Below are 19,636 nucleotides of genomic sequence, written 5' to 3'. Positions count from 1 at the left end.
TTCTGCGAGTTGACGAACTATATCGTTTCGAAGTATCAAAAGTTGTACACAAATATTTTTCCAATAGTTTGCCTCCTGTGTTTGATGACTTTTTCATACCTACTAAAAATGTCCACTCCCATTACACGAGATCTTCGTCGAAGGGAAATATCTTGTTACCCCCACCCAATAGCAACCTGACCAAGAGATCTGTCGACTACTCAGGACCTATCATCCGGAATGCATTTTCACCACATATCCGTGATTTGCAGTGGCGGCTCGTGACAATATCGGGTGGTGGGGCAAGGGCTGCAAGCGACTTTTATCAAGATGACGTCACAATGGCGTTTTCCAACGTAAACAAGTAACTTAATGATGGTACGGTAACATGAATTTCCCGGCAACAGTGATTTTAACGTATGTGCCACGAGAGGTCTGCTGGTGAGCTGTGACTTGAAGTGTGGTAACTGCGTAAACGGCGTACGGAACAAAGATTCAACACGGTTCATGTTCGCATTAGACCTGACTAATTATCTGCAGAAATGGAAATGACTATAACTCGAGAGATAGCGTAAGCCTAATCGGAAAGGTCAACGAATTCGGACAGATACGCAATTGTTATCTCATAGATTGGGCCTGTCCTATTGAATCCAAAACATCATTCTAAAGAACTAAGAATAGCAGCCTCGGAAATTTGGTCTCGGTAGTCGGTACAGCATAAGAGATTTTGGTCTTGAAACTGGAGACTGTAACACGACACATACGTTTTTATTACTGTCTTATAGGTCTGCTGCGAAATCGCCTTTGGAAAATATAGTACCGAATAAATACGTGGATGAAAGCCTTAAACTTGGTACACTGTTACATGACATTATCGAGAAGTGGCCTCATGGCCCTTTTCGGTATGGTACACTGTCAAAATTAATGCGAACAGACCAACACCGAATTTTGCGTAAAATTTACTGAGGAATAGGCTGATCAAGTGATCAGCTGTTAGCCGCCCACAATTTCACGGTGAAATTGACATTGGAGAATATAATATCAAAGTAAATATTTGAATGCAAACTGAGAATGATATCATCATCTCAGTTAACGTTACCGCAGATACACCGGCTTTTGCGTGAAATCCGCAATGTGTTGTAGGCCAAAGTGTCAGATCGGAGCACATCTTTACCACACTCGACCTTGATAACGAAATTACTGCCCTAATCATTGAGTGTCAACCTTGAGACTTGGCACAGCGTTCGATACTAAAATCAAGACATACCGTGCAAAAGCTTATGACGGATCTAGGTAAGGAGCATCGTTAAAATCAATAGAGACCAATACCGGCTTTGCGTATAATCTGTTAGCGATAAATGACTAGTCAGCTCTCACTCGAATTAGGAAACCAAATTACCACTAACACAGTTCAGTGACAAACTTAAAACTTAGTACAGCGTTCGATACTAACATTAAGACTTACCGTGCCAAATGTCATAACCGATCTCGGTATTAAACATCGTCAAAACCAATGGATACCAATACCGGCTTTCGAGTAAAATCTGTTTGCGATGCATGACGGATCAGCACACACTCAACTTCGGAAACGGAATTACTACCCTAAACTTTAAGTAGAAACCCTGAAACTTGGGGCAGTGTTAAATACCACCATCACGACATGACATAACAAGTTTCAAGAGTTTTCATGGTGTGAAACCCCATTAAAATCGACCTATACCAGCAAAGGTCGACTAAACGCAGATGACGGTAACAGACTTCAGCTATAGATACGATTGTTACATCACACCTTCAGGGCACAGAGCTATCGTGCCCCGGTTGCTCGGTAATTTTATGAATAGGAGAGAGTAAATCACCGTTTCTTTATTGTGCGCGGCTTCGAGAGAATAGACAGTGAAAGCTTGTTATGAGCGCTACCGGGGCAAGCCCCGGCTAGGCATTCGCAAAGCGAAAACACAGAAGAGAATTCGATTTTCGCAGAGACTTCGCTATATATGGGCATTTACAAGCGAAAGGACAAGAAGTATACGATTTTCGCTGTGATCTCGGTTTATATAGATAGGTGTGCGTCTATAAATGGTGAAGAATTGTTATTGAACAGAATTTTAGGTGGGGCAATGCCCCAGTTGCCCTATAGGACGAGCCGCCACTGTATATTGCTATGAATTGTTATCCTCTCTCTGCTCACGTAATCAGATTTGCCGATAGAGCTGAATGAGGTGTGTTAGAAAAGGTAGGACCGGTAAATAATAATTAAACATCTTCCGGCGTACCCGTTGGTATAGTGACTGCGGTACATGATGCTATTTCGTTACATCCTATCTGCTACTTCAAAAGATATTGAAGTCGACCGCACTTACTAAACTAAAAGAAGGACACGATTACAAATTGGTATTTCTATACTATGGCAAATTATGTTCCCTAGAGATGACATTTGTCTTGTGGGGCCCAGATCGCCAAGACAGGAAGATTCAGTGCCAGCCATTAGGCGCCTATGGACAATTCATAAAGTTATCGGTCACCATAAGGGCAGCCATTTTCGGCCAAGGTATTGTCGCTGCTTTTCGTTCTGGTACACTTCTCGAAGTCGCTTGTTATATGGCCTGTAACTTCATATGTCCTGTTGCTTCGTGGCGCGGTAATGGCCAACGCCGAAGTGCTCATTTCTATAAATCATGCGTATTTTTTGTTTGGGGACGGTACCCAATAAACAAGATATTTGACAACGTTAAATCGGGCGCAGCGCGAAATTTCTTTGGAAAAAGTTGTATAAATTTCCAAAAAAACACTCCAGTTTATGTTAATTCACGAAATAATTTCGGGCCCCCTTCGAGGTCGTGCCCTTCCCCAAATTGGGGGATGTGGGGTGCGACAGGTATGGTCCTGTGTGTATGTATAAAATGAGTCGGTGTATATGCCACAAAAAAATCAAGGACACAAGCAAACAACGTCATATTTGCCTGTTGAAAATGTTGAGAAATCAATGACTTCCTATTTTTCCAGCCTTTTGAACTGTTATTTTCATTTAAAATCTGGTTCATACAAGTAGGTAAAATGATATAATTACAACGCACAATAAACACGATAGTACTTTATTCAGTTATGAGTTTTATGACATAGGCACTTAATGTGAGGGTTGATCTTGTTTCTGATCTGAAAAAGTCTTAAATGCTTAATTGCTGATGGAGACAGATGTATCAATGAAGCGGTCGATGCATACTCAATACATTGCGGTGTCATCACCATTCTAGTAATTGCAGGGTCAACTGAGTTCATATCCTATACCAGTTTAGGAACGGTCGTGTTTGAAGTGCTTTTATGAAGCATATCAAAAATGAAAAGTGAAAAGGCACATCTAAGCGACTACGTATTTCGATATTATTTCTTATCTGTTGCCGTGCCCAAGGGAAATAACTTTCAATGACCGGGAAATAACTCACGCCTGAATTCAAAGTATTCATCATACCGTATCCATTGGTGGGCACAGGTCGAATCACGAAAGTTGTTGTCGGCTTTGTTCGTTTTGCGCGTAGGTAACAATTTAGGCACCAAACAAGAAGGCATATGAATATGATGATTCCAGCAATTGATAGTCCCACAATTGATCTGAAATGAACCCAATATCAAACATAATAGTACCCACAACAGAACGTAATTCAGTGCCATCACCCGTTTTGCGATTAAGTCACTTTCACTCTGGCTTACTTTACCCACACACACACACACATACACACACACACAACACACACACATACACACACACACACACACAGCAGGCCTAGTTAGTTGATCGTCAGCTAACTAAATTAGGAGTTTGTACATGTCTGAGAGATAATATTATTTTTCGCCTGCACCATCGAGATGCTTTGTCGACGGAGTTGCGATACTACCCAGCAAACACCCGATGTCCAGTTGACTTCCTGCGGAAAAGACGCAGGACGCCCAGTGTTACTTCCCTGGAGTGGATTTGTCGACTACTAGAAGCGTCCTAAACACTTCCTCAGTTGGTCTACTATGGACGTGAAGCGACTCCATATGGACTCATTGGATCTGCTGTGAACGTGACGTGACTCCCTATGGATGCGTCAGACCTACTGTGGACGCGACGTGACTCCCTATGGATATGTCATTTACCACCTGTCCTATTCCTCAGGATTACCATATCAGGACTCCCCTCCTAACCTGGTGCAATTACATGGAATTCAACATCATATAAACTAACGAACTGTTTATATTGGGTTACTGTAAAACGACAATTGCAAAATACAAGTACAACATTAACTAATGAACTATTACTGGTAAACAAAGTTCAGGCTTACGTGAAAAATCGATCAGGAAGTCACTACGAATAAATGTGTCAGTGGGAATTTGCATGTAACAGCAAGTTCTAAGTCAATTTTATATTACCATTACAAACATTTCAACTGAAGTGCATCATGAAATTAGAAATAAACGTGTCACATGACTTAGAAAAAGTACAACTGCTAATACAACTAAAACAGGGAAAAGCATGGAGCAATCATAAGTAAAATTTACATTGCATATTATAAAACGATGCATCATTTGCACCGCATCATGTTAAGAGCGCGAGTACGTATTCGCAATAAACTTGGTTGCAACAACAGTTTTCTTCTTGGTCTTTGTTTTGCCTGAAACATATACAACAATGTCAGCAAATCATTTGTAGAGCCACTCTGCTGACATAGCACATGAAATTTGCGTCAGAGCTGCTTCAATTTCTATTCCCTCATGCATTAATGGACGATTCTCACCGCTTTAGCGCCCCCTATGGACGGATGGCGGTCATAATTTTGCCTCCATAAGGCTACCATTGTGTGCAGAAATATTGCAGTTGTTTTTCCTTTATGGCGACTCGTTACTGCGAATGCATCAGTTGTTAGTTATTGCAACACTACTAATGCCTGATTTCATGTCATTGCTAGCGAAATCCAGACCCTACTTCTTCATTATAGCTGTTTGAGAAGCCTTAGCGTGTGACTGTATTTTTGCTTTAACTGAACTGCTGCTGACTTAGTCTTCTGATGTCACTAGTAACAGTAACAATTTACACAGCAATGTATGGAGCTTGTATTTTCTGAGTTGTTGACGGGTCTACCAGAGTTCAGTTTTGCAGACGTAGACAGGATTGCCAGTGAATCGAGAGGTAATGGAAATAGCAAAGGCTGAATCTTACATAAGAGATTTTAGAGGCATGTTGTAATTTATACTAGCAGAGGTCCTTGGTAGATTTATTCAAGCACTCAAATTAGGCTCCTAACTGGCTTTGAGAATTAGACTTCGTGACTTTGCAAGTATCATCAGAGATCCTGATGAGTTTGAGCATGTCAGTATCAGAACAGTGTTGTTGGGGTCAATGCTTGATATTGCATATTGTCAAAACAAAAAATTGTGCTGGAAACTAAAATCAAATAACTTGTCAACAAATTGTTTAGTAATAAACAAATACGAAGCTTTACAATATGACTACAAATTGCTGTCCTTGCAATGTTTCCAGTTGCACTGCCCCAGTCCGATGATTGTCGAGTGCACCATACACTGCTGCAGTATTTCATGTTCCAGGTGCAGATGTGCCTCATCGAACAGCCACAACGCCACGGACCATCGATGATCGACAAGGATATTTCGAAATCTGATGAAAAAGCTAGATTGTCATGGACACCTTGCTCATTTGCGGGATATGAAAGCGTCATGGCGACCCGGAGATCTTTCATTTAAACTGGGTTTAAACGTTCTCCACGGTGGACACATCCACCAAGCCGCTAGCCAACTCCCAGTTGTGTCCCGGATAGCTTTGTGCATAACTGGCTAGCTCCTAGCAAATAACGAACAAATTGTCAATATATCTGATAATTTGTCAATATACAATACCCAACAGAACTGTTGAATGTTATTTCTATGTTTATTGAGCAGATAAAAAATGAATGGGTGAGCAATATAAAGCAGACTTGACTTGTGTGTATGTAGCCACTATGGCCATGTGGCGTGATACCAATCAAGCATTTACAAGTTACATAGTTCTTATAGTAATAAAAAAGTTCACTCTGAAGAAACAGGCATGATGGTGTCTGCACTCGTTATTCACAGTGTCAGTCTATTATTAGCATGTGTGCTACTATAATTTCCTCATCTGAAGGATCGGGCATATGTTCTCTAATTTTCTCTCTACTCACTCAAATTGCCGATTTCCCAAGAGTAAAATCTGAAAAATTTGCCCAAGTTATCGATAACCTTCTAACAGATGCAGTGGACAAGTTGAATCGAACACCAAGGTCTTTCACTCCAAAGCCGTTGATGAATCCGACAAAGAAATAAAAACAGTTCGTCTTGCAATGGCAAAGTTTTTGAATTTGCCTTTACATTGAAATTCTTCAATATACCACTTCTGACATCATTTTTAACAGCTGATCAAAGTGGAACAGTTGCAGCTGTGGATGAGACTATATCAAAAAACTTCAAAATCAATCCGTAACTTGAAAATCCAGAGTAATACAGAAACATATATCATCAGATGCCTTGAATCGTGCACAAAATCAGCTTCTCCAGCTCGCTACTTGAATCCCGAATTATTCCCTTTGCTTTAGATGACTTTTTGAAGAGGGGAAAATCTTCTTCACAATACGTGTGATCCAGCAATGGCTGTTGTAGATATGGAATCTGATTGTTGCTACTTGGGCCAGGAATTTCTTCTGGAGTATGATGTCCACTACAAATACAGTTAGATGCATTAATAACATGCCGACAGAAATGAAAACATTCATGGTTATGGTATATTTACGATCAACTAAAAATAGCAGTTATTCAAGTACATCTACGTTTTTCAAGTAATTAGTACCTTTTACTAAATAATTAATGTTGGTGGCATAACCAAGTGCAGAAAATAATTTAAAGTAAACAATCACAAATGAGCCGAATTAGATAAAATGTCTGTCAGCTTGCCACACACTAATATTACTAATAATGTTCAGTCATAATGTTTGTCGCAGTTCAAGTGATACAACAGCTTGGGATTGAGCTCTGGATTTTGCTGCACTAATCATAATAACCAGTAATAATTTTACGCGATTCTAGAATGGCCAAGCACTCCTTGGACATTTTTCAATGAGTTGTGCAAGTTATATTTTTGGCTGCAATGCACTCTACATATTGTTGGAAAGGCAGTATCAAGTAGTGATTGGACTCTCCCTTCCAACCAATTGATATATGTGCCGAGTTCGTGAAATGTACCAGTCATTGTTAAGAATTGAAAGTAAGTTGTAGCATCATATCATGTCAGTTTACATTGATCTCACCTCTGATGCATGTGCAACACCCTTCTTGATGGTGACGACTTCATCCACTTGAATATCCCAGGAACTGCTCCAATTTTCGAATAGTGACGTCTGCAAGACAAAATCCTCGTCAATAAAATGTTCCCTTCAAGCACGTGTATTTCCAGTTATCTAGACAAAAGTCAATAGCAATGTTATCACAGGGTTGTAAATGTAATGACTCGACTAGAGTCAGACCCGAGTCACGACTTTCTGATGACTCGACTTGACTCGAGTCATTTTCTGAAAATACGGAAATGATTCGACTCGACTAGAGTCAATTTGTGTATTGACTCGACTTGGACTCGAGTCATTGCGCATTACTCGAACCAACTCATATGACTCGAGACTCGGACGGCCAAGGCCAACATTTCATGTTAATTTCGAAGAATAGTAAAGTAACCACACCATTGGGATTTGGTTCTGATACTTGAAAATGCGACCAGAAATTGCTAAATGGGAGTAAAATTAGTATATTATAAATGCAAACCATTAGATATCACTAAACAGAGTTAAAAAGGGGGTTAATACCATGACTCGGACTCGACCCTCTGCTCTATAACTTGGACTGGGACTTGACTCGGTGAATTGAAAATAACTCAACTTGACTCGAGTCAAGACTATAAAATGGAGATTGACTTGTGACTCGGAGCCTTGTGCCATGGTTACAACCCTGCGTTATCACAAAAGAAAAGGAGAGAGTATAATCTGATTGAAACACTTATGGTAATTTACTCACCTAAAAATTCGGCCCGACTTCACGTCAAATTTTTTATATCCATTTCTTCCGGTGAAAAGATAGATTCATGGTCTTTCTTGCATTTGAGAACCACAACAATGATAGTGTGATCTTCCTGTCACAGTCCACGATCCCGCATCTCCATTCATGTCTGTTATCTCACAGTCACAGGCAATATAATAGGTTGTTTACTGTAAAAGTTCTTTGCAAGAAACCAACATGTCCATACGGTATCAAACATAAACTGTATTACACGAATAAATTAAATTAACTAATTCTAATTACGTAAATACACGACCAGCTATTTACAAATATATGTGCACTATATCTTAGGAGAGGTTAAGTTGATATGCCACGTTCTCGGCTTCTCGTTCTAGTGAGTAACGAGTTGTCACAACACAAACCAGTACCGAAAGACTTCGTAAAACGACTGAAAATAGGCAGTTTTTCGCTCAAAAAGATTCCAATCTAATATTGAACGTGTTATTTATCTTAATTTAGCATCGATACCCTGAACAGCATCAAATCGACAACCCACGGAGATAAATAACGAAACCAACTCCAAAACTGCCATCTGCGCGCATGAAGCACGATTCACCGGCCGCCATCCGTTGACCATAATGGCGGCGCTCGTGAGCAAAAATGAAAATCGTGCATTGTGATCCGCTACTTCTACTTGTGCTGAGTGATAATTTATGACGATACTACAATGTCTACTCGAGTACGGGAGCTTCTGACGTTGTGATACAGAGTATGAAACCCGTCAATCAAATTATATTGGGAAACACCTCAAGTACATACTTCAGTACTTTCCAGAACTTCTACTTTACCTAAAATAGTTTTGATAAGCCATGTATATCGCTGCTTGAGTGCTTGAACCCGAGTAGAAATACATTGCGTTACTCTTACTTGTACTAGACTACGCTACAAATATTTCTAATTGAGTGCTGAACATGATTGCTTTCCTTATCTCTGTTTAAAAGCATACAACTACGACATTCCTCAAGTCTCCATATTTTGACCATGTCGACACTTGGAAGTAGTTTGATGTCTTGTAAATCGCTATTTATACTATTTAGTACGGTACTAACGATGAATACTTTGACCACCTTTATTTGGAACTCATCACCTACTACAACTAGGGCTTGCCACGAATCTGAATAGAGCAACGATAAGTCGAAACAGATGATCTTTTAGGGTACATAAATTGTATTCAACAAGAATTAGAATTCCGATTCTATGTACCACTGCGAGGCCTAAAAACATAGATTCGTCATATCGCAGAACACGGCACATGTAGGACGTAGCTACGCACGATCGTGTGAATGACAAATGTATTGTCTCAAAGTACAATAACATAGGAATTATCTTAAATCTAAAAAACATTCTTCGATATGATGTAGAGCCGGTATTCATTTTCTTCGAATTCGCATACGAGATAGATATTTCAACTTTTCCTTGTTCATAATGTTGTCACATCATATAGAGCAGAGGCTTCAAATTCAAATGTGGTCCCAGGTCAATTTCCGGATTTTTGACGACGCAGCAAGATAGGGATATTCAATGTATAATTTCCATGTAGGCCTTATTTGACGGGAGCTTGCAGACAGGCATTCCACAAACATCTCGAGAATATAATTTACTATTGTATTATTCACGTTTGACACGAAAAAAATCACAGTTTTGAATATTTCAACAAAATTATTTTTGTGCTTGGCATAATTTGTTAAAATAATGAGTTATAGAGATGATGCAATAGGATGCATCATGACATCATCAAACTCTGGGTTATACTATTTCAGTTGGTGGACCTTTGACGTGTCACAGTTGTATTTTAAAATCTACTGAAATTTGATCTGGTATCAGAGCATTTGAGCGGTGTAGCCTAATCCGGGTTTTGATATAGTCGTGATAAGTAGGCTGTTGCTACTGTCATTACCAAAGTCAAATTAATTCAGAATTAGATGTTGGCTTCGATTATTATTGGAACATATCAACAACTTTAGCCATAGTAATAGCATTGTTTCTTAGCCTTAGCGATCGCACACTTCACGCTACTCATAAGATTTCTAGCAGCCCAAAATTTATTTTCAACACAATTTCTGATGGTACCTATATTAAAATCAGATAGTCAATTCACATAAAATTGCGCATAGCACGAGAACCACAGCATATAGGTCTAATTCCACGATGCATATCGTACCACAAAAGGGTCTACGGGCCCTGTTCAAGAACCCCTGGGATAGAATAGAGCACAAAATCTTCTTTTAGAACTTTTTACTTCATTTTGAAGTGAATTTTACAAGCCTGGTAAATGGCTAATTGTACAGTAGAAATTCAAGGCGTTGCAACTATTTAAACTCCGGTGCAAACAATATGTACTTTGACCACCAACTATGATTAAACGCTAAGAATGCCTACGCAACACCTCGACCAAATCTACTTTTTCAAACTTATTATTTGTATACTTTCCAGAAGTGCATTATCTACTTCCATTTCGAGTAGATCTAACGCAACTTTAAAGTTGTTACCTCTAGGTGTGTATAAATCCATAACATTACATCTACTTCAGTTCAAAAGATGATTACTTTCACAGCCTCTGGTTTCCATGAAGTGTATTCAATGTTTTATACCTTTTGACTTTTTCCTGAGGATGACGCAGCACCGATTTTACAGCAACGCTTGTTCCATGTGGCAGTAGTTCTTCCGAACGTTTTTGGTTCCAGTCATCAAGACATACTTTGTACAGCGTTCTTGACGTTGTTGAACACTATCAATTGAAGACATTGCCGATCTAAATAATCAAAGATATTATAATGTTTGTAGTGAAGCCATTTGTCAAGAAGCCAAGCCAGGAATCTAGAATATCCTGTAAAAAAAAGACAATGAAGTTCAAGCTGGACCATTCGCACATTCTACTCACTACAATGACTAATCAGTAGGGCTGAGCACATTGGTATGGTTACTCAAATCTCGAACGAGTATCAATTCTTATGATTCGAGCCAAGTATGTGACTATTTTCAAGACAGCCTACTGAAATTACACGCTCTGTGCCACTATAACAATGCAGTTTATAATAAAATTATAGTTCCACCCAGCACGTTTTAGCAGCCCGATTGCGAACCACCGTCAATTGTATATTTCCGCATCATCGATGGCACTTTTTTCAGGGTAATAAATTGCTAATTAATGAAATATCATAAATCATCATATATAGTTCGTAACTTCAACTTACATAATTTAACATCTTGATCCATGAACAATGCACCACTGCGGCGCCTTCCTCTGAAGTTTAGAACTACATAACATTGCCTGTTCAATATCTAGTCTCCTGGTAGAAATGAAGTAACTTTGTATACACAAACACAGATATGTCCCATCCATATATAGTAAGAATCCATTGATAACAAGGTTGTGTTTTCTTATCGACGGCAAGATGACCATGAGCAATCAGCCTTCCTTAGGGCCCATCCATAACCTACTTTTTTGATACTGCTGCAATGTAGGCAATGTTTCCGTGTATATATACTAATATCGAAAGTTATAATCAAGCAATAAAAGTATGCACGGAGGCCGTGCCAACATTGCGGTAACATTGCCAAAAACCCGTCTGCACCAGGCCATGAACATGTTAAGTTTATAGAGTTTATAATTGGTTTAGTGTTTGAGTATCCTTTGATTAGAGCGAGGTTAAAGATGGGCTAACAAACTATTATAATGTTGTTCCTAAAATACCCTAAATATAAACCAATATTGCCAAAAATTCTTACATGTTCACTGAAAGCCTCAATTATTTTATTAACGCTATTATAGATGGTTATGGTTATATACTGTTGTGGACACAAAAATACGAAAATAGATGTTAATGTGATGCTACAATCTTCATGCATCCACAAATTCAGCAATCTCACATTCCATAAAGGAACATTCCACATTTCTGTAAGCCTATACATAACATTTAAAAATTCAGTATATACCGATATGTTATAAAATACCGGTACATTACTTTATGCGGCATCTGGTTTGCTGATTGGGTCCTGCAGTCCTAGGAAATCCTTGTAAAACTTTTCACAGGATGCACATGAAATGGCAAGTTATTGCTTGTGAGACATTATGGAACAGAGCACAATAAATCAGACTTCTATGATCAATACATTATCATATAGTATCAAATGTAGCCTACTACAAGAATTATCGGCTTGCATGAGTTACCAATTACCAGCGGGTCGATCAATTCCGTCTGTAGGTGATATTACAGCCGTGTCACTATAATCATATAATCGAATTCATTATATCGCATCAGCAGTTCATGATGATCGAGACTATTGCTGTTTATTAAATATAGCACTCAAATACCAAGCTCCCTGCCCTTCCGGTACTCATGATAGAGACATCTCACAGTCCACGCTGTTAACGTTTCCAATTATGAACTAAACCATTACTGTGATAATTCGTCCCTCCGCCATTGCTACATACGGTGATCAAATTGAATTACACGCGCGGCGCATGCGCGATGCTCGCCAAATAGAAGAAGGCAGGCTTCTGGTTTTATGGTTGGATGAATCTGAAGCAACAGGCGTGTTCGACTCCATTATCGAAATAGCCGAGAGGATTGCTTACTGCGTTGTTCCGTGATTGGAATAGTCATCACAACCCCATCATGACGATTATCAAGTTCTGATATCGGAATATTTCACATGCATTACGAGTATTTGCCCCTGATGTGGGCATTTTCGACCCAGTAATGTCACAATAAAATAAGCCACTGTGTCTCTGTATCGCACATTATATCGAGCCTCTTTAGCACTGTGCGACCGCAATGGTCGACAGCCGGGCTTGTGAAGTTCCACGCGATGAGAAAGTCACACCATATCAACATCCACGGCTTCACTCCACTAGATTTCACTTGTATCATGACTGTATTCAACACAACTTATTCAGCATTGACTGCAGAATAATGCACATTTGAGTTCATAGAAACCATTTCCCAGTAAGGACATCCAAATCAACTCCTGTGTTGGTGGCATCCAGGCATCACACTATTATGACATCCACTGGAATGGTCATTGGTGACTGGCATAGGAGCACTCTTAAAGTTACTTCCTCTGGGGGTCTCTTGGAGTTACATAATTGGACGTCAATTTGTGACCTACTGAGCAAGTCCTCAGTCACTAAAAGTGGAACGTGGGACGACTGGGCACAATTGTGGACGTACCCGTAAGTCCGTGGGAGATCGGGTGTTTGCTGGGTATCGTGAGGTCAACTAGTCTGCGCCTCCGATTTTGTTCACCTTCCATGCTATCCGTGATTGCTGAGCGCCTAGCAGGATAGCTGCGGATACCAATTTTCGGGCCTTTGGTATGAACCGGCCGGGGAGATCGAACCCACGACCTACCGATCGAGAAGCCGGAGGCATCACCATTACACTATCTCGCTCGCTCGCTCTGACACACGCATACGCACACACACACACACAAAGAAAATATGTAGATAGAGAGAGAGAGAAAGAGGTAGTAACGAAACAAAAAACTTTCCGGAAATATTTTAGGTTTATACCCTGTTCCAAGCGATCCACCACCGGTGTACGAACCTCCACTTCCACCTCGATATCGGTAGCCTCCTCCGCGCCTTCTTCCATAGACATCTTAATTATAGATATAATACATTGGTAATGTGGTATGTGGTATTGTCAGTGGTAATGTTTGGTATGTTAACTTTGATGATTCAGATATTCTGGTTCGCAAACGAACCTGATTAGAATCTACATCCGGAAGGTTTGCAGTATTCTTAACATTTTTCAGCAAATTCCTTTCATCACAACTTCCGATCACTGGCTGCATTCGGGTAATGGCAATAAATGGATTTTGTCAGAAAATTGAAATGAACACGGGATCGACTGAAAGTTGATTTATTCTCGATAGTGTTGTTTAAATAACACAAACCTTTGGTTGCTTACAACGAATCGGCTAACTGCCGTTACTACCATTTGTTGTCCAGCTAGGATACGGGCTGTTCTAAAACTGAGCAGCATACCATAGACTGATTTTCATTTATTACGCAATTCTTGGTCGTGGTGCAAAAGACCAACAGTTGATAAGCGCCAAATCTTTCTTTTTAATAAACAACAACAACTGAGCGGCATGTGAACTAGGTCTGATACAACGACTAAGGGCACCGGTCTTGAAGACTTCGGTCATATCGGGTCTCCAAGTTTATACCACGTAATAAATGTTTGGCAATATAAAACATTTTCATTTTGGTACTTAATTCTCTCTCTCTCTCTCTATCACTCTCTTTCTCTCTCTCTCTTTATCACTCTCTTTCTTTCTCTCTCTCTCTCTCTCTCTCTCTCTCTCTCTCTCTCTCTCTCTCTCTCTCTCTCTCTCTCTCTCTCTCTCTCTCTCTCTCTCTCTCTCTCTCTCTCTCTCTCTCTCTCTCTCTCTCTCTCTCTCTCTCTCTTCATCAAGTGGTACGAATTTGTTCATTGGCTCCGACGATTCTCTGAGCAGCGGAACAATATTAGGTGTAAAAGAAGGGACCTTTGGGTTCAAAACCTACCAGGTATCCATTGAGAATTTACTAAAGCTACGGAACTAAACCAAGCTAAATGAAACTACGGAATATATTTGAAAAGTTACTTTGTAATCGACTAATCGAGTGTGCCAAACCTGCATTTAGTGGGGGTGATTGCCATATAATACCATTCGATGATCGCTGCGATGACCTTACCTGGCACGTAGCTTGAGATGAGGAGGAGAACCAGAGTTAACGGTATAGTACTTGATGTATTTCGTAGATTTCCCATAGTCTACAGCTGAGTTATGAATTTAACTCTATTCTGCAATAAACAATTGATTTTTCTGACTATCAGTATTTCGTACCTCGAGAGTGAATGATTTCACCTAAGATAATTTTTCTGATTTCCTGAAAACGGGATGATATATGAATGGATGATACGTTTCTAACAATCATTTGATTAAGTTTTACTCGGCCTATGAATATATATCACGTAACTGTAACTCAATCTCGACCTCCCAGCGTATGGAGTGTTACACACAAATTTCCGTGTTATGTGTATGTCATGTAAAATAACAGTTCGATAATGCGTCGAGAGAAGCGTTGTATGCAAGGGGAAGTCGCGACTGCGAAATCGTGACGTATGCGTAGAAGATGCAGAAGCGATGCGTCATAAGACTGCCCGCGGGGATGTTTCAATTGAGATTTCAAATCAATATATATATCAAATGCCGGCCAGTGGAATTTGCTCGTAAAATTTCACACTATAATCGGCACTTCTTTTATTTTTATCTTCTCAAGACACACAATGTACAATGAGATACACAAGACACGTTGCGATGTAACGAACATATAGAAGGATATCGAAACGACCAATTAAGTTCTCTTACTTTACCGTTCATTTTGCCGTAATGTCAGGTATAGCAATATTCATTCGTTCTTGATCACACCCGTTCCAAGCACTTTTCTATGGTTTTTTTTCGGATATTCCTCCGGGCTCTTGTATAGGCCTATATAACTACGCTGTAAAAAAAAAACGACATAGGGCAGGAGCCCTGATAAAATCCTTGAAATTTGAAACGTACTGTACTGCCGACATTCAACCGGGGTCTCTAGCCTAATTATTTATTTTGGAAATAAGATGTGAGAGGACTTCAACTATCATTCGAGTCGAGTAGAGAACGTACAGTCATTATAGTTTCGATACTATTCTCTCATCGTTGAAGCCTTGAAATCTCGATCGGTCTAATCAACAGCCTTTTCCAGTGGCGGCTCGTCCTATAGGGCAACTGGGGCATTGCCCCACCTAAAATTCTGTTCAATAACAATTTAACCATTTATAGACGCACACGCACAGCAGTCAATATATACCGAGATCACAGCGAAACCCGCGTTCTTCTTGTGCTTTCGCTAACAAATGCCCACACATAGCGAAGTCTCTGCGAAAATCGAATTCTCTTCTGTGTTTTCGCTTTGTGAATGCCTAGCCGGGGCTTGCCCTGGTATAGCGCTCATAACAAGCTTTCACTATCTATTCTCTCAAAGCCGCGCACAATAAAGAAACGGTGATTTACTCTCTCCTATTCGTAAAATGGCCGAGCAAGTGGGGCAACTATGCCGGTCGCCCCTAAGGTGTGATGTAACAATCGTATCTATATCTGAACTCGGTTACCGTGATATGCGTTGAGTCGACCTTTTCTGGTATATGTCGATTTTGACGGTGTTTCGCACCATGATAATTCTTGAAACTTGGTATGCTATGTCGTGAAGGTAGTATTTAGCACTGCTCCAAGTTTCAGGCTTGCTACTTAAAGATAAGGGTAGTAATTTCGTTTCCGAAGTTCAGTGTGTGCTGATCTATCATGTACATTGTACAGCAAACAGATTTTACTCAAAAGCCGGTATTGGTCTCCATTGATTTTGACGATGTTCCATACCGAGATCGGTCATGACATTTGGCACAGTAAAGTCTTAATGTTAGTATCGACCGATGTAACAAGTTTTAAGTTTGTCACTGAACTATGTGGGTGGTAATTTCGTTTCCAAAGTCGAGTGAGAGCTGACTCTTCATTTATCGCTAACAGATTTACACAAAAGCCGTTATTGGTCTCTATTGATTTTAACGATGTTCCATACCTAGATCTGTCATGAGCTTTTGCACGGTATGTCTTGATTTTAGTATCGAACGCGGTGCCAAGTCTTAAAGTTGACACTCAATGATTGAGGCAGTTATTTCGTTTTCGAGATCGAGTATGGTAGAGATGTGCGCTGATCTGATACTTAGCCTACCTATATCATTGCGGATCTCACGCAAAAGCCAGTGTCTGTCTGTGCTAATCTAGTCTGCGTCCCATAACGAGATCGGTGATGATATTTCCAATGGTATATCTCGATGATCGCATGAAACAGCTAACTAAGATTCTCGGTTTGCATTCAAATATTCTCATAATTTAATGTTCGCCAATGTGCATTTCACTGTGAAATTGTGGCCTTCAAACCATTTGCTTACAATCCCCTGTCAAATGCGATGGCTATTTCATTTTCGATGTCGGCTAACAGCTGATCATTCGATCAGCCTATTCCTCGATCTATTTTACTCAAAGTTCGGTGTTCGTCTGTTTGTATTGATTTTGACAGTGTACCATGCCGGAATGGGTTATGAGATTGCGAATGCTACTTCTCGATGATTTCATGTAACAGTATGCTAAGTTTACGGCTTTCATTCATGTATTTATCGATTAATATATTTTCCAACGGCGATTTCGCAGCAGACTTATAGACAGTAAGCCGTATGTGTTGCGTCACAATCTACAGTTTCAAGGCCAAAATGTACTATGTTGTTCCGAGACCGAAGTTCCGAGGCCGCTGTCCTTAGTTCTTCAAAGACCATTCAAATTGATGTTCTGGATTCAATATGACAGGCGCAATCTATGAGATAACAATAGCGTATGTGTCCGAAGTCGTTGACCTTTGCAGTTAGGCTTACGCAATCTCTCGAGTTCTAGTCATTGGAATTAGTCTGGTCAAGTCAAGTGCGAACATGAATCGTATTGAATCTTTGCTCCGTACGTAGGCTAGTTTACGAAGTTGCCTTAAGCGTAAATTAGAGGTCTACAAATTGTCCAGTCCATTGATCCAATCGTACGCCGGGTACCTCCGCTTTGGTTGCCTATCACCTGGTCGTAACTCGTAACCACCAGCTCAGTGGTCGTAGCACACCAGGATCGTGTACGCAACACTTTCGGACGGGCTTAGAAAAATTGGGGGCCTATCGATTTGCGTAATCTCTAACTATACCATGAAATCATAACGCATGCTACTAAGGATGGCCTGATAATTTATTCGTGGCATAGGGACGATTCTTAGTTCACGTACATTATGTAAAATATTCCTTTGATTAAAAAAAAATGAATAAAACATTTGTTACGACACTTGAAGTCACGGCTCACCGGCAAACCTCTCGCGGCACCTACGTTAAAATCACTGTTGTCGGGAAATTCATGTGACCATCATATTAAAGTTACTTTTTTACGTTGGAAAACGCCATTGTGACGTCATGTTAATAAAAGTCGCTCGCAGCCCTTGCCCCACCACCCGATATTGTCACGAGCCGCCACTGGCCTTTTCCAAACATGTGCCAAAACGTTACGCACGCTTGGAGAAACGTTCGTTTATCCGAACTGATTAAGTCATAGCATTGTTGTTTGTATAGTATTCATGGTGTTTTTCGACAGCAAAGTTCATTTACTCATTTACACCTGGTTGGTATTCGTAACTTCGATTCCGTAGTTGGGGACTTGTAGCACGGCCCACTTGTATAGGTTATACAAGACAGCGGACTAGGAGTAGGGTTGCATTTAAAACAGACGGTGTTACGAGCTCGTTTGGATACAACGAGGTGTTGCGGAAATAGGGTGTAATAGTATTAGTCGCGATGACTTTAAACTATAGCATTGGTGCCAGAACGTCACGCAACATAACATCGGTATCACGATTCACGGCAAGCGAAGACACGTGTTTTCTAATTGTATCTTAACTGCGCAATTAGGACTAGAACTACTCACGTTACAAATTTCGCAACTAGAACCAAAGCAAAAATTAGTCGACGGTCAGATATCTTGATTGATAGTTTGTATAAGTCTGCCGGTTCCATACGCCTATTGCTACTATATTTAAACCGCCTTGGTATCGTACGACACAGTATCCGACAAGAAATCTCAAAACAAAAGTACACCCAAAATTATCATTAAGACACATTTCTTTCATTATATCGCTTTGAAACTATCTAAAGTGAATCTCTGCTTTGATTGCGCCGAGAATGCGCAACGGCGAAGAATCTGTGCTGCCTCAAGAATTCACGGATTCACAACACCGTCGTATTTTTACTCCGCAGTGAGTCTTGAGCGGAAAATAGCATCGCCGAATACTAGAAATAGGCCTACTTGGTTAATTTTACTTGCAAATTATGCTGGACGGCCTTTGCCTTTCATATTTGCCTATGCACATTCATATACTACGAATACGTCACTATTACGTTTTCGGGATTTCCACCAACTCGCCACGCTTTCTGACGATGTATAATCATGTCTCGTTGAGAATATGATGCTTAAAATATGTTGCGATTTGTCGAACCGCTGTTTTACATAACCCGTTTCATAAATTCATGAAATATTGAGAGATTCAGTGTCGTAAATCGCCTACTGGCCTACTGATTCATATATTGAAGACAATTCGAAACGTGGTCAGTGTCTGGATGGTATTCGGAAATTAGGTTTTGTTGAAAGCCTTTACTGAGGGTTAGATGTAGCTAAAGCAGGTAATATTGCAGTCATAGTTGCTCCTAATGCAGACATTGACATATCACACTTCATTCTTACTAAATTCCCAGTAAGGAAAGCTCTGAAGGTCGGGAAAGTGCGCATATAAGTAGTTTAGAAATAGGTTTGGTCGAGTGATCCTATACTTTTAGCAAATAATCGAAGCGGGCTAAATTTAGAATTTTAAGATGCATCTCTCTGACTATTAAAGCTATCTATCTAATGAGCATACAATTCGTGGTTCTTTACTCATAAA

The 19,636-nt window shown here is 40.0% G+C and overlaps 2 long non-coding RNA genes across 5 annotated transcripts; both read right to left on the bottom strand.

Moving 5' to 3' along the window:
- Nucleotides 1-3,349: 3,349 nt before the first annotated feature.
- On the bottom strand, nt 3,350-15,596 carry LOC145441658 (uncharacterized). Its single transcript, XR_013915877.1, has 3 exons — nt 14,777-15,596; nt 13,604-13,691; nt 3,350-3,585 (listed from the first exon to the last, which is right to left on the bottom strand). It is a non-coding gene; the product is annotated as an uncharacterized LOC145441658 (long non-coding RNA).
- On the bottom strand, nt 4,193-13,569 carry LOC145441657 (uncharacterized). 4 transcript variants are annotated; one of them, XR_013915874.1, is made up of 5 exons: nt 11,283-13,569; nt 10,680-10,840; nt 8,047-8,197; nt 7,290-7,439; nt 5,881-6,703 (listed from the first exon to the last, which is right to left on the bottom strand). It is a non-coding gene; the product is annotated as an uncharacterized LOC145441657 (long non-coding RNA). The 4 variants fall into 4 exon arrangements; XR_013915873.1 differs by having other exon boundaries at nt 7,290-7,379; nt 11,283-13,567; XR_013915876.1 differs by lacking the exons at nt 5,881-6,703; nt 7,290-7,439; nt 8,047-8,197 and adding an exon at nt 4,193-4,628 and having other exon boundaries at nt 11,283-11,378; nt 12,054-12,687.
- Nucleotides 15,597-19,636: the final 4,040 nt, after the last annotated feature.

This window comes from Botryllus schlosseri, chromosome 6 (assembly GCF_051294905.1).
Source record: "Botryllus schlosseri isolate E-star chromosome 6, Bs_hap1, whole genome shotgun sequence".
Lineage (NCBI taxonomy): Eukaryota > Metazoa > Chordata > Ascidiacea > Stolidobranchia > Styelidae > Botryllus > Botryllus schlosseri.
This window is presented reverse-complemented; position numbering and strand designations above follow the sequence as displayed.